At 38.4% G+C, this 18799-nt stretch overlaps 1 pseudogene; it reads left to right on the plus strand.

Annotated features, from left to right (window-relative positions):
* The first annotated feature begins 8792 nt into the window (after positions 1–8792).
* Positions 8793–18799, plus strand: part of LOC133460749 (hepatic leukemia factor-like) — an 89698-nt pseudogene continuing 79691 nt past the window's right edge.

Raw genomic sequence — 18799 nt, forward strand, 5'->3', positions numbered from 1 at the left:
TTTTTTCCAGTGATGAGTCTTGTTTTAAGTGTAATGAGATTTTTTTTAAATAAAAATGAGACATTTTAACTAGAAATAAGACAAATATTCTTGTTAAGATTTTGAGTTTTTGCAGTTTATTAAAATATTTAGCTTTTTCACATACATTTAATGGCAAAGTGAAAGTCCTCTGCCCATCTTTGCTCAGCAGAGACTCAGCCTTTCATGGAACTCATCAATGCATTTACTTGTTGACACATTTGTCTAAACCCCTCTCTTTTTTCCCCTTCACCTCCTTGCCAGCACCAACGTGCTGCTTTACCAACTTTTTTCTGAATCCACTGCAGGCCTGAAGTGAATAAATTGATGTATATTAACAAATTACATGAAGTTAACATAAAAGAACACAACATGAATTGCCTTAGGTTCATACTGTCTGTGAAAATTTAAAGTTAAAGTACATTTTTATTTTATTTTCCTTACTGTACCAACTTATTTGGTCTTAGATGGAACACTGAAGTGTTTACCGAGTCCCACTTTAGTGTTGTAGTACCCCAGTGCAACCACCAGGTGGAGCCATTTTAACACGTTTTCCAGGCTGTCTGTTCCAGAGGCCTCAAAAAAGGGCCAGGAGAACAGAATTTAATTAGAAATGCCCCATCAGTTATAATTACACATGAGTGGTGTCCAGCTGTTGTGCCTCATTCTTCATTGAAACAGTTCAGCACACACAAATTCCTGTTCCTTAGCGAGGCGAATGACTTTAGCCTCTTGCAACCTTAGAGTACTTTTCCTGACATGCAGACTGTGTGTAACAACACTGAAGTTTGACACCAGATCCACTTGGAGATCTTTCTAGGAACTGTCAGTCCCCCCTCGCAGCTGTTGCAACTGCTTCATGCAACCGTTAAAGTAGCATCCACTGGAAATACAAGATGTAGCCGACCATTTTACGTGTGAATATCTCTTTTGGAACATTGGAAAAGTTATTAGGTTAGATTTAAATTTTTTATTGACCTCTTTTTGTTTATTTCCCAACACCGCAAGTCACGTATTGTACGTAATTTCAATAATACAGCATATTCTATGCAAAATACAGTTTACTAACTGCCAGTTATAATTAAAAAAAACATGAGAAAATGTGCAACTACAAGACAGTCCAAGCAAAATATGCAAGTTTGGACAAAGAGGGAGAAAAAAACGTGTATCTTCAATAAATAACATTGATGTGGGAGGATTATAGCAAGAATCTGTTCATTTTAAACCCTATAAAATAATCCTTATTATTGAATGCTATAGTTTATTATGATAACCGATTTGTTTTAATTTTTTTTTTATTTGATTTGATTTATTTTGTACATGTAAAAAACAACAATTCAAGAGAAGATAAGAAAACGAAACAACCAAACAAAGAATTTCATACTTTAACAGTTGATATCTTAATTTACATGTGCAAAAAGGAATAGGAAGAAGTGTAAACTTATTTAATCCAACCCCCATTCACTAATCATTTAACCCGTATTTATAAATACTCACACACTGTACTCACACTGCTAAATAACAGCATTATTATTATTATTATTATTATTATTATTATTATATACTGTAATTATACTCACACACATACCTATACATACTAGGACGGAGTATTAGGGCCAAACTAAGACAAAAAAAAAAGGAAATTACGAGAATAAAGTCGTAATATTTTGAGAATAAAGTCGTAATATTACGAAAATAAAGTCGTACTATTAAATATGTTATAAATATATAAATATAACTTCACAAGATGCTCAATATTCCTCATTTTAACACAGGGAGAACATGCTCTTCCTGTTAGAGTTCTCATAAATTACGACTTTATTCTCATAAATTATATTCACATAATATTACGACTTTATTCTCATAAATTCCGACTTTATTCTCGTAATGTTACGACTTTATTCTCGTAATGTTACGACTATTCTCGTAACATTACGACTTTATTCTCATAAATTATATTCACATAATATTACGATTTTATTCTCATAAATTACGACTTTATTCTCGTAATGTTACGACTTTATTCTCGTAATAATATGACTTTATTCTCGTAATATTACGACTTGTGTGTATGTGTATATATATATATATATATATATATATATATATATATATATATATATATGTGTGTATATGTGTGTATATATATATATATATATATATATATATATATATATATATATATACTTATACATATGCATACACCCATACATACCTACATATATATATATATATATATATATACATATACACATGCATACATAAACATATAATTAGCTGCCCATTTCTGAACATAAATATGAACAAATCTACCCCTTCACCCAATAGTGTTATTATCTGCCATAATTCTCTTCAATTGAGGAGACATCTAATGTAATCTAATATTCCTCTAGTTCTTTTCCAGGCAGTACAACAAAATATGTACAAGAAAAGGAAGTAAATATGATCTTTAACTAATAGAAGACGTGAAACAGCAACAAACACACTCTCCCATCGAGCTGTCACGCGGTGGCATGGGGAGGGGGGGACAGGTGGGCGGGGCCTGTGACCTAGTTTTAGCCAATAGGAGGCGCGGAGCGGCAGCGAGTGACCTACATTCAGCCAATCACAGCGCGGCGTCGCCGCCAGCAGGCAGCAGCGGACGCGTGCAGAGAACATGTGCTTCATTAGACTGGCTGAAGGGGCAAGTAGGGACATCTGCACACCAAAACGCCGTGTTTCCGCCCGCTTTTCAAGGCTTAAAACACCAAATACACGAGTCTGACGCTGTTTAAGTTGAAACACGTCAACAAAACGTTTTGGTTTTGCAGTAGAAACAGTAGAAACTCGTGTCTGTAAGGTTTTGTGTGCATTAACGTGAGCGCCTGGAGGCGTGTTTGCTTCCACCACGTTGCTTATACATGCATATGTGTAAATATATGTATATATGTATATATATGTATATAAACATGTCCCTCTCCTCTCGTTTCTCACCCCCAGTGAGGGATCTTTGCTTTGGCATTGGATGTTGTTTACATGAGCATGTGAGAGGAGTTAGTGTGACAGTCCATCCAGGAAGGAGATCAGATCCCAGGGCTCTGATTGGCTGAGCAACAGGCCAGGAAAACGCTCCCCATTGGTCCAAACTGACAGGGGGCGTGGCGCTTTGGATTTGCCTATCGTGGTGCGTTCAATGAAAAAAACGACGGTAGGGCATTTACAGAGGTGGAAAAAGTACAAAAATATTGTACTTAAGTAAAAGTACAGATAAATGAAATTGAAACTACGGACCATATTTTCTTCTCTTGTGATGCAATACAAACATTCTGGAATAATCTTCACAGATTTATTAAACGGAAAATTGCATCGTTCCCATCCTCTATTTCTAAAGATAATGTAACTTTTGGTATGATCTTGAAAAACAAAAATGATGAACTCTGTTGCAATGTAATCCTTTTTTTATCCACAAGAATAGGATACTAAAATCATCCCCAAAATTTTGTGTATTTATGAACGAATTTAAAATGTATTTGAAATCTCTAAAACGTATAACAACAATTAAGGCACGAAATGTATATGATCTCTTAAAGAATTTTCCCTACTGAATTGAATAAAATCATTCTGAATTCCCCCTTATAAAAGCTGCTTTTTTTCCTTACTAGTTTTATTACTTTACTAATTTAATTACTTATTTATATAAGTTCCTTTTATTTCATTATGTCTGTTTATTATTTATTTTATTCAGTCTGTTGCACTTTATGTTAAAGCATTTTAAAATATGTCACATTAGGGTCAGTTTTATGTTCCCTTGTTACTCTTTCTGGATTTCTAATGCTGTATTATGCATCATGCTCAATTCACTCAGCTGTTGTAATCTTTTCTATTAATAACGTCATGCCATTACCACATTTGTTTAATTGTTGTTTATTATTACTGTTGTAATTGGACATGTACATTACTAACTGCCTTGGGAACACCTGAATGTGTTTTCACTAATTGTAACGTCTGACCTTTCAATAAAGTTTCTAAAAAAAAGAAGAAAAAAAAAGTCCCTCCAACTCCGAGGACCCCTAATCCTTAGCGGTAAACGGTATGAATTTATAAACCATAAACTAGCATTCACTTTTAAAAAAAGAAAAAAAAAAAAAGTAAAAGTACAGATTTTCTGCTTGAAAATTACTTAAGTAAAAGTAAAAAGTACCCATTAAGAACATTACTTAAGTAAAAGTATAAAAGTACCTCAAATTAAATATAATAAAGTACCAAAAGGACATGGTGCAAAATGTACTTGAGTACAAAAGTAAAAAGTACAAAGTACAAGGTACAAAATTCAAAGTACAAAATTATTTTCAAAAGGATTGCAAAGAAATGAAGTCCCAACATTGTCATGATGTCGAAAGTGGCTTTATTCCAAGAATTTGCTTACAACTCTGAATAATGGTGATATTATTCTGACCCCTTTAGCGTTTGTCTCCATTACCCCATTTTTCAATAATTTGTAGCTAGTAACGACGTGTCCAATTTTAAATATAGCGGATTAAAAGTAAGATTTTTTTCTTTGAAAATGTAACGAAGTAAAAGTAAAAGTACAGAAAAATGAAAGTATCAAAAGTACAAATTCTCAAAAATCTTACTTAAGTAAAATAACGAAGTACTTGTACTTCGTTACTTTACACCACTGGGCATTTAATTGTGTTTAGTTTAGTTTATTTCGTCATGACATCACAAAAAAAGAATACAAATAAGCAAACATCAAAATAGCTTTTACAAAATTAAAAATAAAATAAAAATGACAACAAGGAAATGAATACACTGTTCAAATAAAACATTACAAAAAAGTGAACCAATATATAAATAACATATAGACCGAAAAAGGTGTAGGCTGAAGCAAAGCTTATGCCTACCCTCAAAAGAATTATTTAAAGTAATGAAATAAAAGCAAGAAGTAAGAGATAAGACTGCAGTAAAGAGTTTCATATTTTGTTCGAATGTAAACATGTAAATATAATGAATCTCAGACAAAAATATTTACCAAAGTACAAACCGACAATCTATGTTTAAACTGATTTTGTTACTTCAATTCTAATAAGTTAAATGTTATTTATAAATTAGGCGCCTTTTTGAAGAATGTCCTTCCTCTGTTCAAATGATATTTATTTTGCCAAATTGAGTATTTTAGTTGAATGCACAGCCCGGCACTTGCACTTGCTATAAATGTACAAATGTTTGTATACTTGTGCTCCATACCATGTGATCATGGTGGTGAGTTAAATAAATGATGATGATGATGATGATGATGATGATGATGATAAAACAAATTGCCTCCATGGGGATAACAAAGATTCCTTGAGAAATAAGAAAGAAAGAAAAAAAGAGGTGCAGTCTACATGTTACCTTCATCCTTGAATAATCAAATCTAATCACCAAATAAATGAATACCCAAATCAACATAGCAAGCATCACCACTCATTAATTTGATATAGAGAAATCATCCTTCTTTTCAATGTTTTTTTAAATAAGATTAAGGTTCTACTTGATTTCAAATCCCTCTCCAACTTATTCCAATTGTTGATGAGAGCCCTGCAGTCCAATACTTTAAAATAGGTAGAAAAAGCTTCTAATAGCAGGCTATTCCAATCAATTCTGTTTTCAATAATAAAATTATGTTTATATATGTTATAATAAATTATCAAAAAATGTTTGTCCTTACAAACATTTAATTTGACTTATAGGTAACTTATGTGTCAAATATTGAAAATGTAATGACATTATTATTATTATTATTATTATTATTATTATTATTATTATTATTATTATTATTATTATTATTATTATTATATGAAAATTAATGTCTGTCTAATAAATAAATGAAAAAAGTGGTCTTACATGTTAATTAAACATGTCAAAGGTCCAACAAATTAATAAATTAGACCTACCTCTATTTGGTTTCGAGTGGATTATTGTATTTTTTTTTTTTTTTTACCTTGTCTGCACACATATTATTGATTGATACCATGACGGTAGAAACCAAAAGTGTATATATGTGCATTATTACTATATTTAATATATATACATATATATACGCACACATATGCGTACACATACATAAATATACACGTACAAACCCAGTGTTTTTTTTTTTTTTTTTTGGGGGGGGGGTGACGACATCCACTGCCAATCCAGGAAGCAGGAACACACGGAGACACACGTCAAGCACTGGAAATCTGAAATCTGCAACAAAAACCACAAACAAAGCACGAAACCGGCACGGAGCCGACCAAAACAATAACAGCAATCGACCTAAATCTTGAGATCTGATCGCAGTCTGAGCTAAGCTACCGCTACCGCTACCTAAACCCAAAAACTGGATTATTGTAGATTGACATAATAGACTCTTACAGATGTTTTAAATTGATTTGATTTAATCAATTTAAATCAATATCAATACTTTAACACTTAATATCTTAATTACATGTGCAAAAAGGAGTAGGAAGAAGTGTAAACTTATTTAATCCTACGCCTGTTCACTAATCATTTATTAACAAGTATTTATAACTAACCATACTATAATTATACTCACACACTTACTTATACACACATACACACAGTTGAGTATTTCTATATATTTGTACACACATGCCCATATAAATATAAATATACTTATTTACACTATACTATCTCTATATTAACTCCATCTGCTCTATATCTATATATATATACTTACACACACACACACACACACACACACACACACACACACACACACACACACACACACACACACACACACACACACACACACACAAATTAAATTAATCAGATAAAGACAAGGAGTATAAACTGAGTTAAAAAAAAAGTGAAAGTTATATAGTTATATTTAGTTATAAAGTTATATTTATGTACAGAAATGGGCAGCTAAATATATATATATATATATATATATATATATATATATATATATATATATATATATATATATATATATATATGAATATAAAAAAAAAATATATATATGTATATATATATATGTAGGTATGTATTGGTGTATGCGTATGTATGGGTATATATATATGTGTGTAAGTAGATATGTATAGATATAGAGCAGATGCAGTTAATAGAGACAGTATGGTGTAAATAAGTATATCTATATAAATATTAATATGGGCATGTGTGTACAAATATATAGAAATATTCAACTATGTGTATGTATAGGTATGTGTGTGAGTATAATTACAGTATATAATAATAATACTGTTATTTAGCAGTGTGAGTACAGTGTGTGAGTATTTATAAATACGGGTTAAATGATCAGTGAACGGGGGTAGAATTAAATAAATTTACACTTCTTCCTACTGCTTTTTTGCACATGTAAATTACGATATCAAGTGTTAAAGGATGAAATTCTTTGTTCTGTTGGATGAAATTTTTTGTTTTGTTGTTTTGTTTCCTTAAACTTCTCTTGAAGTGTTGTTTCTTACATGTACAAAAATAAAATAAATCAAATCAAAGCTCACATTTCCCACCTTCCTAGCGGGTCCGTAAAGTAGAGTAGTGGATGTCAAGGCTGGGGGGGCGTGGCTTCTATGCTAACGAGCCCCGCCCCTTTCCCCCGTGAGAGGTGACGTCACGCGAGCGGCCCGTGTCGGTTCCAGCTGACAGAGAGAGAGAGAGAGAGGGAGAGAGAGGGAGGGAAATAAGAGCCATCCTCTATGTGACTCTCACACTTCTGGATTTTATTATTTTTTGAGGGGGGTGTCTTTATTTCTTTCATCCGATATTATTTTGTTCAGGTTTTCTTTATTTTGGGATCTTTTTCCGCCTGACATGGAGACTTTCCGCCGCGTCTCGACTCTATTCTGCTGTTACTAATCCCTCTTTTTTTTTTTTTCCTGCGCTTTCGCTTCATGGGACTACAGACGCGCAGCCGCCTTGATTTCTGCTTTATTTATTATTTGCTGCTCACTCCGAGGTGAATACTCGAACTTGATCACCTGCAAAAATAAAATCTGGGATCAGGACTAGGAATCAGGACCAGGAATCAGGACCAGGACCAGGATCAGGACTAGGAACCAGGTCCAAAACCAGGATCAGGACTAGGAACCAGGTCCAAAACCAGGATCAGGACTAGGAACCAGGTCCAAAACCAGGATCAGGACTAGGAACCAAGTCCAGAACCAGGATCAGGATCAGGAATCAGGACCAGGACCAGGATCAGGACTAGGAACCAGGTCCAAAACCAGGATCAGGACTAGGAACCAGGTCCAAAACCAGGATCAGGACTAGGAACCAGGTCCAAAACCAGGATCAGGACCAGGAACCAGGTCCAAAACCAGGATCAGGACTAGGAACCAGGTCCAAAACCAGGATCAGGACTAGGAACCAGGTCCAAAACCAGGATCAGGACTAGGAACCAGGTCCAAAACCAGGATCAGGACTAGGAACCAGGTACAAAACCAGGATCAGGACTGGGAACCAGGTCCAAAACCAGGATCAGGACCAGGAACCAGGTCCAGAACCAGGATCAGGACCAGGACGCACCTGATCTTTCAATGTGTTGTCATCTGTGCGTGCAGGAGTTTATCTGAAGAGCGCTGCACTGACAGGATCTGGATCAACATGCTGCCATTTTGGAGATAAATCCCCCTCTTTTTCTGTTTCTTTTTGCACATTTATCCCTTTTTTGCACATTTCTTCCCCCGCATGGGACCAGAGGGCAGCGGGGTGTCAGGTGGAGAGCTCTGCGCGCCTGTCAGCGGCCGCCACTAAGTGGATTATTGTGATCTTGACTTGGCCCTCTGCAGGTTTGCTCCTCCAGCACCTCCTCCTCTTCCTCCTCCTCTTCCTCCTCCTCCTCCTCCTCCTCCTCCTGGCCCCCTGAAGTGATGTCCAGGCCCCTCACGCAGCTCCTGCCGCCGGATCTCCCCGCGGGGGCCACCAGCCCGCAGTTTGGGGCCAGTAACCCGGCCGGAAACGGCCCCCAGAGCGGCCACCTGACCTCCATGAGCAACCTGAAGTCCCTGCTGCAGCTGCCCATCAAGGCCGACCAGAGAGGCCCCAAAGACTGCTGCGAGATGAAGGGTGAGTGGGAGGGAGAGGAGGGCCGGGGTTGGGGGGGAAAATCTCTTAAAGGGGACCTATTATTGCATCTAATACCTGTTTTAAACAGGCATTTAATGTCTTAAAAACAAGCTTTTGATTGTTTTTTGCTAAATAAATTAGGAATTCAGCCTCTAAACCACGTCTTTATCTTCCCATTCTCTAACCTCATTATCTATGCAGGATTCTGAGTGGGCGGGGCTATGATAATGAGGCTCTGTGCTGATTGGCTGCCTGCCTGCACTGCAAAAACTCAGAATCTTAACAAGAATATTTGTCTTATTTCTAGTTAAAATGTCTCATTTTTAGTCAAAAAATCTCATTACACTTAAAACAAGAGTCATCGCCAGAAAAATAAGTTGTTATTTGACAATTTTCACCTGTTTCAAGTAAATTTTCACTTGAAATAAGTAGAAAAATCTGCCAGTGGTACAAGATTTATCTTCTCTAAGCAAAAAAATCTTGTTCCACTGGCAGATTTTTCTACTTATTTTAAGTGAAAATCTACTTGAAACAGGTGAAAATTGTTGTTTTTTTTCCAGTGATTAGTCTTGTTTTAAGTGTAATGAGTTTTTGTTTGACTAAAAATTAGACATTTTAACTAGAAATAAGACAAATATTCTTGTTAAGATTTTGAGTTTTTGCAGTGTAAATGATACACCGCTACGGAAAAATGGCGGAAGCTCCAGCCGGAGGAGTTATTTACACCGTGTCCTAACTGCATGCGATGCTAGCGAGCGTCAGCGACAAAATCAATTCCATTGCTTTATTAGGGCCCGAGCAGTGACAGTGCGAAGGCCTTTGTATCTGTAGGAGTTTTTGTCGTTATTTTTATTCTCGTTTTTCTGACGAAAGGAGGGCCTTTTCGCCCCCCTAAACGTGCCCCAAATTGTGTCACCAAATTTTGCACCAAGCCAGGCCTGGTGAAAAAAATGATATTTAATGGTTTGCATTAATGGGCGTGGCTTATTGGCTCAACAGCGCCCCCTAGAAAACTTTGTGCCTCAAGCCCCACAATACGTATTGACGTACATGCACGAAAATCGGTACACACCTGTATCATGTCGCAACTTAAAGAAAAGTCTCTTGGCAACAGGAAGTCGGCCATTTTGAATTAATCCTGTAATTTTGGCGAAATTTATGCCATTTCTTTGGCCGCTTCTTCGCCCGAACCGTAACGTGCACCCAGGTGTGTTATACATCAAAATGTGATATCTGATAGTTCCTATTTTCTGCCATAACTTTTGAATGGTTTGATATAGAGAGTTGTGGGTGGTTTCAACCGCTAAATGTCCAGGTCTGAAGAATCTACATCAAGTCATACAAGCTTCCACTGCAGCCTGAACGTGCACAAGGGTGGAGGACCGTTCATCGCTGCTTGCAGCTTTAATTAGGGCCCGAGCACCTTCAGTGCGAAGGCCCTATTGTATCTGTAGGAATTTTTTTTCTTTCTTTCTTTCTTTTTTCTTCTGACGAAAGGAGGGCCTTTTTGCCCCCCTAAACGTGCCCAAAAAGTCACCAAATTTTGCATGCAAGTCAGGCCTGGCGAAAAATTTGATATTTAATGGTTTACATTAATGGGCGTGGCAAAATGTCTCAACAGCGCCCCCTAGAAAACTTTGTGCCTCAAGCCCCACAATACGGTTTGACGTACATGCACGAAAATCGCTACACACCTGTATCAGTACACAACTTAAAGAAAAGTCTCTTGGCGACATGCCCGAAACCGAACAGGATGTCGGCCATTTTGAATTAGTCGTGTCATTTTGGCGAAATTGATGCCTTCCTTCGGCAATTAATACGGCCCGAACCGTAACGTGCACCCAGGTGTGTTATACATCAAAATGTGCGTCTCCATCCTGCGACTACGCGCATTACTTTTCTCTTTCAAAAGCATTACCGTAGCGACGCTAGACGCCAAAAAGTGCGCCCACCCTTCATCTGATCGGTTCAGACAGAAAAATCTTTGTGCCTCAAGCCCCACAATACGGTTTGACGTACATGAACGAAAATCGGTACACACCTGTATCATGTCGCAACTTAAAGAAAGGTCTCTTGGTGCCATGGCCGAAACCGAACAGGAAGTCGGCCATTTTGAACATTCTGAATTAATCGCGTAATTTTGGAGCAATATATGCCATTCCTTCGAGAATTAATACAGCCCGAACGGTATCGTGAACCCAGATGTGTTATACATCAAAATGTGCGTCTCCATCCTGCGACTATGCGCATTACTTTTCTCTTTCAAAAGTGTTACCGTGGCAACGCTAGACGCCAAAAGGCGCGGCCCCCCTTCATCTGATTGGTCCATATGTGATAGTTCCCCAAAAGTCACCAAATTTTGCATGCAAGCCAGGCCTGGTGATAAATTTGATATTTCATGGTTTGCATTAATGGGCGTGGCAAAATGGCTCAACAGCGCCCCCCGGAAAACTTTGTGCCTCAAGCCCCACAATACGGTTTGACGTACATGCACGAAAATCGGTACACACCTGTATCATGTCACAACTTAAAGAAAAGTCTCTTGGCGACATGGCAGAAACCAAACAGGAAGTCGGCCATTTTGAAATCTGATTGGTCCATATTTGATAGTTCTCCAAAAGTCACCAAATTTGGCATGCAAGACAGACTTGGCGATAAATTTGATATTTCATGGTTTGCATTAATGGGCGTGGCCTAACGGCTCAACAGCGCCCCCTAGAATACTTTTCTCTGCCATAACTTTTGAATGGTTTGACATAAAGAGTCGTGGGTGGTGTCATCAGATTCTTTATGGAGTCCTTGACCTTCATTGGCCTGAATTAGCCCCGCCCCTTCTTCTGATTGGTTGTCCCTTTTTTCTGCTATAACTTTTGAATGGTTTGACATAGGAAGTCGTGGGTGGTGTCATTTCTGATATGCTTATAGGGGGCGGTGGCCGTGAGTGCGAGGGCCCGTTCATCGCTGCTTGCAGCTTTAATTTTCTATTGGACTGTCCTAACTGGCCGCGAGCGACGCAGCGCAGAGCGCCGTTTTGAGCTGAACATTTGTCGGACGCCCTATGTTAAAGCAAGAGAAAACTTGTTTTTCATAATAGATCCCCTTTAAAGGGAAAATACCTCAAAACCCCAATCAATAGCAACACTTTGGATACACTGAGCTCGCTGCTAACAGCTGTTTTCCACCACATCTTTACAGCTCTGTTCGTTAAGGAGCTGCTTTTCTTCATTAAACAAGGTGCTTTGGGAACTTCTGATTGACACCTGTCACTCTTTTTTATAGATTTAATCAACTGTACAGTAGCAGATCATCAAAATGATCAATATTTTCACTGCCAATCTGGAAAAGGAGCAGCCAGTAATCTTTACAGAGCTCTCTTGTCCTTTACATCAAAAATACTGGGATTATTCATGTGTGTGTGTGTGTGTGTGTGTGTGTGTGTGTGTGTGTGTGTGTGTGTGTGTGTGTGTGTGTGCATGTGACTGGGTGTGTATGTGTGACTGTAAACTACTGAGGAGCTGCTTAACTTAACACACTCACATGCACACGGTTTTCACTTCATCCCTCCTTCTGTTCTGCGTCATTTGTGTATTAAACACTTGTTAGAAAAACGAAAGAAAAGGGGGGAAAAAGAGAGAAAACCAATCTGCAGTGGGTGCCATCAGAAATCCAAGCAGAGCTGGCGACAGAAGCCGTTGTTTGCCTTGAACCTGATTCACTGGATTGTTTGTGTAAAGGTTACTGAGTAGGACTGAATTGTTTCCCATTCACCAGCTGCCACGACAAATATTAACCAGGCTGTCTCTGCTTCTTCTACACACACACACACACACACACATACACACACACACACACACACACTGGACTTGCAAACACACTCCAACAGTTGGCTTTGACATACTCATGTACAAAGACCTTAAGTAAAAATTAAAGCTGCAAGCAGCGATGAACGGGCCCTCGCACTCACGGTCACCGCCCCCCCCATAAGCATATCAGAAATGACACCACCCACGACTTCCTATGTTAAACCATTGAAAAGTTATAGCAGAAAAAAGGGCCAACCAATCAGAAGAAGGGGCGGGGCTAATTTTCACCAATTATGGTCAAGGAGTCAATACCGAGTCCCATGACACCACCCACGACTCTTTATGTCAAACCATTCAAAAGTTATGGCAGAGAATAGTTTTCTAGGGGGCGCTGTTGAGCCGTTAGGCCACGCCCATTAATGCAAACCATGAAATATCCAATTTATCGCCAGGCCTGGCTTGCATGCAAAATTTGGTGCCTATCAAATATGGACCAATCAGATGAAGGGGACGCGCGCTTTTTCGTCTAGCGTCGCCACGGTAACACTTTTGAAAGAGAAAAGTAATGCGTGGTGTCGCAGGATGAAGACGCACATTTTGATGTATAACACTCCTGGGTGCACGTTACGGTTCGGGCCGTATTAATTGCCGAAGGAATGGCATAAATTTTGCCAAAATTACACAATCAATTAAAAATGGCCGACTTCCTGTTCGGTTTCAGCCATGGCGCCAAGAGACTTTTCTTTAAGTTGCGACATGATACAGGTGTGTACCGATTTTCGTGCATGTACGTCAAACCGTATTGTGGGGCTTGAGGCACAAAGTTTTCCGGGGGGCGCTGTTGAGCCGTTTTGCCACGCCCATTAATGCAAACCATGAAATATCAAATTTATCGCCAGGCCTGCCATGCATGCAAAATATGGTGACTTTTGGAGAACTATCAAATATGGACCAATCAGATGAAGGGGACGCGCGCTTTTTCGCGTCTAGCGTCGCCACGGTAACGCTTTTGAAAGAGAAAAGTAATGCGTGTAGTCGCAGGATGGAGACGCACATTTTGATGTATAACACACCTGGGTGCACGTTACGGTTCGGGCTGAATTAACTGTCGAAGGAATGGCAAAAATTGCTCCAAAAATACGCGATTAATTCAGAATGTTTAAAATGGCCGACTTCCTGTTGGGTTTCGGCCATGGCGCCAAGAGACTTTTCTTTTAGTTGCAACATGATACAGGAGTGTACCAATTTTCGTTCAGGTACGTCAAACCGTATTCTGGGGCTTGAGGCGCAAAGTTTTTTCGGTCTGAACCAACTAGATGAAGGGTGGGCGCGCTTTTTGGCGTCTAACGTCGCCACGGTAACGCTTTTGAAAGAGAAAAGTAATGCGTGTTGTCGCAGGATGGAGACGCACATTTTGATGTATAACACACTTGGGGGAACGTTACGGTTCGGGCTGAATTAACTGCCGAAGGAATGGCATAAATTGCGCCAAAGTGACACGATTAATTCAAAATGGCCGACTTCCTGTTCGGTTTCGGCCATGGCTCCAAGAGACTTTTCTTTAAGTTGCGACATGATACAGGTGTGTAGCGATTTTCGTGCATGTACGTCAAACCGTATTGTGGGGCTTGAGTCACAAAGTTTTCAAGGTGGCGCTGTTGAGCCATTTTGCCACGCCCATTAATGCAAACCATTGAATATCAAATTTTTCGCCAGGCCTGGCTTGCATGCAAAATTTGGTGACTTTTTGGGCACGTTTAGGGGGAAAAAAGGCCCTCCTTTCGTCAGAAGAAAAAGAAAAAGAAAAAGAAAAAAAAAAAAAATTCCTACAGATACAATAGGGCCTCGCACTGTAAGTGCTCGGGCCCTAAGGATAAGGTCAGGGTTTTAATCAATGTCAGGGCTGGAAAATTGTGCTGAAACTTGTGCAAATACACCGAGTTTTCAAGAATTGGTCTTTTCAAGTATAGGTAAGACTTATTACACATACAAATACACAGAAAAGCAGAGAAAAACCCAAACATGGCGCTTTCCAGTGGGCGCTCCTCGCGTTTCTGGCTCCCCCTGGTGGTCTCTTAGTGCAACTGCAGAGCAGTTATTTGAAATTATTTTTTCTTTTCATGATGAGGAGGGGAGGAGGGGGAGGTGATGATGATGATGATGATGATGGTGAGCACAGCTGACAGGCTCTCCAAGGAGTCAGAATGCATCTGAAAGGCCTTAGCGAGCCTCGTTATTCTCCTGGTGAAGCAGCGAGGGCCGAGGAGACGAGGAGAGGATGAGGAGACGATGAGGAGACGATGAGGAGAGGATGAGGAGAGGATGAGGGAGAGGATGTTTCTGGTTGTTCTGCCTCTGGTCCTCACTGCCTTTCCCCTCTGTCCTGCAGAATGGATGCTTCTCTGTCTTCTCTGTCGCACTCCTGATTTCTCTTCCCCTGGCTAGCTTTGTTTGACGCCTTCGCAAACACCCACTCTATTTAACACATCTCTCTCCATCGCCGTCTTGGAGTTTTTTCCCCTCACACTTTCCCGTCTCGTTCTCCTCCCGTCAGAACGCTCCAGCTCCATCTTCCATCCTCCACCAAGGTCCCAACGCTCATTTTCTCAGGGTTGTCTCCCTCCTGGCTATGTTTTCTCTCAGGATGCTTTTCCAAAGCTGCCTCTCTGCCTCCATCTCTCTCCTGTACATCTCTGTTCCTGCATCCTTCTCTAGATTACATTTTAGCTCTTTCCTGTCTTTCTTGTCAAACGTTTGCAACAGGAACTTGCATTTCAACTGTTGTTTTGCTTGGGGAAATTAGAAATAAACATTTGGTTGGTACAAGCTTTGTAGACTGTAACCATTCTTTGAATAAATACCGTATTTTCTGGACTATAAGCCGCACCTGCATATAAACTGCATCCGCTCTATTTAAAAAATAAATAAATATGCAAGCTGCAGATATTTATGTTGTTAGATTAGATATTTACTACATGTACAGAAGGATTTTGAACTGTAAATGATGTACATGTTTGTACATAAATAGATCCTTTCCTAACAGTGTCTTTTAACACGGCAGCAACTTTGCTGCCAGAATATCCGCACCTTTGTATAAGCCGCACGGTTCAAAACCTATGAAAAAAGTAGCGGCTTATAGTCCAGAAAATACGGTATGTTTATTTCTCCTGCAAAGCTGGACATTTTGACACGAGGGTCAATGGAGATTGATAGGTTTTTAGAGCCAGTGGTCAGTTGATAATATTTTTACTATTTCTAGATGGATTCAACCGGTAGACCCTGCGCAAACCATTTCCGGCGGAAACGATATGCATTTGTGTAGGTCAGGGGTCAGCAACCCAAAATGTTGAAAGAGCCATATTGGACCAAAAACACAAAAAACAAATATGTCTGGAGCCGCAAAAAATGAAAAGTCTTGTATAAACCTTAGAATGAAGACAAATGGCGAAAGGCGAAATGTCAAGAAAAAAAGTCGAAATGTCGAGAAAAAAGTCGAAATTTCAAGAAAAACATTTGAAATGTCGAGATTAATGTTGAAGTACAATCTCGAGAAAAAAGTCTAAATGTCGAAAAAAAGTTGAGAAAAAAGTCTAAATTTCGAGAAAAAAGTCGAAATGACGAGAAAAAGGTTGAAATGTCAAGATTGACGTTGAAGTACAATCTTGAGAAAAAAGTCGAAATGTCGAGAAAAAAGTCAAAATGTTGAGAACAAAGTCGAAATGTCAAGGAAATAGTCAGAATTTCGTGAAAAAAGTCGAAATTTCGAGATTAAAAAGGAAAGGAAAAAGGAAGAAAAAAAGAGAAAAAAAGGAAAAAAAAGAAAAAAGGAAAAAAGAAGAACAAAAGGAAAAAAAGAGAAAAAAAAGAAAAAAGGAAAAAAAAGGTCAAACATTTTTGAAAAAGCTCCAGGAGCCACTAGGGCGGCGCTAAAGAGCCACATGCGGCTCTAGAGCCGCGGGTTGCCGACCCCCGGTGTAGGGTAATGGCGCCGCCCTTGTCTTGGCGCGTTAAACGGCCTATAAGATAGGATGTTGGTGGCTAGAATACCTCCATGTTTTTGATAATTTTGCCTTATGTCCTGTTTTAAGTCATCATTTGACTTATATTTGAACATTTAGCTCTGGCTGTCAGTCGTTGAGGTCGTTGCAGCTTGTTTTCTGGCATCAATATGCACATTAATACGGAAATCATCACCTTTATGTTTCACATTAAGAATATTATTCAATAAAGATAATTATCTATCTCATCTAGATTTTTTCTATCTAGATAAATCGTCATATCCATTAGGGATGGGCGGTATGGACTAAAAAATGTATCACGATAATTTCTGGCATTTATCCCGATAACGATAAAAATTACGAAATGACGAAAATGACGGGAATTTATCGTTTTTACAAAGATGACAAATTCTTACCGTGGGGAATTTTATTGACGGTAAAATATCGCCCATTCCTAATATCCATACCACTCAGGACACATTCAGCAGGTAAAAGACTGACTGCTGAGAATTTCTAGTATCACTGACTTCAAGTTTGACACGATTTTCTGAGCCATAGACTACAAAAGCTCCCTCTTCAGCCACGCCTTCACAGCGCCGCTTATAGCAGCAGGTTTTTGGGGGGTTGGGTTTGGGCTAAAGACTTCAGGGACACAGATCTGCAAACTGCAAAAACTCTTACCAGGAATATTTGTCTTATTTCTCGTTAAAATGTGTCATTTTTAGTCAAAAATCTCTTTACACTTAAAACAAGAGTCATTACCAGAAAAATAACTTATTTGACAATTTTCACCTGTTTCAAGTAAATTTTCTCTTGAAATAAGTAGAAAAATCTGCCAGTGGGACAAGATTTATCTTCCCATTACAAGCAAAGAAATCTTGTTCCACTGGCAGATTTTTCTACTTATTTTAAGTGAAAATCTACTTGAAACAGGTGAAAATTGTTGTTTTGTCTTTTTTTAAGTGTAATGAGATTTTTTTTGACTAAAAATGAGACATTTTAATTAGAAATAAGACAGATATTCCTGTTAAGATTTGAGTTTTTGCAGTGTGTGAAGGCAGGTGGAGATAAAGATGGAGAAGGTAATTCTAGGGCTCAACATTTTGTGGAAATATCTGAATGCAATTTTTCAGACAAATATTGCAGATTAAATATTCAATCTGCAATAGATTTCTAAAATGTATTGGATCAATTATCTTCATGGTAAACAGGAACTTTTACAAGCATTTTATATGAAACGTTTTAATGGTAATTTAACAGATGTATGTAAGAAGAAACGTCTCTGCGTTGACAGACTCTTTAACCACATTGTGGTTTCCCCACGGTGCCGCTGTGAAGCTATTTTCTTACTTTGCTTCTGGGGTTTCTTTGAGGTTAGTCTAGTTGTGGTTTCTCTCTTGCATGTCATAAATTAGTGCCATATTATTATTATTATCATCAAATAAACCCTCAAAAAACAAACGTAAGTCTCATAAAAACTGCACCGACCTAACAGGTGCCTCTGAGATCACGGTTCACCGCACAGACTCGTCTTTTAGAAACCAAATATCACACGGTGAAGAAAAGCAACAGTCATGGACAGATGTTTGGCAGCTGTTTACATCAGCATTCTTTACAGCTGATATCAAGCAAAGCTGCCATGACGACGCATGAGTCCTCTTCATAGTAATTACATCATTAGAAAGTGAAGCGATCAAAAAAAATAGCACTTGTATGTGGAAAAAAAGATGACAGATAACAACACACTGCAAAAACTCAAAATCTTAACAAGAAATTTGTCTTATTTCTAGTTAAAATGTCTCTTTTTAGTCAAAAAAAATCTCATTACGCTTAAAACAAGACTCATCACTGGAAAAAACAACAATTTTCACCTGTTTCAAGTAGATTTTCACTTAAAATAAGTAGAAAAATCTGCCAGTGGAA

Source organism: Cololabis saira, chromosome 15 (genome assembly GCF_033807715.1).
Source record: "Cololabis saira isolate AMF1-May2022 chromosome 15, fColSai1.1, whole genome shotgun sequence".
Lineage (NCBI taxonomy): Eukaryota > Metazoa > Chordata > Actinopteri > Beloniformes > Belonidae > Cololabis > Cololabis saira.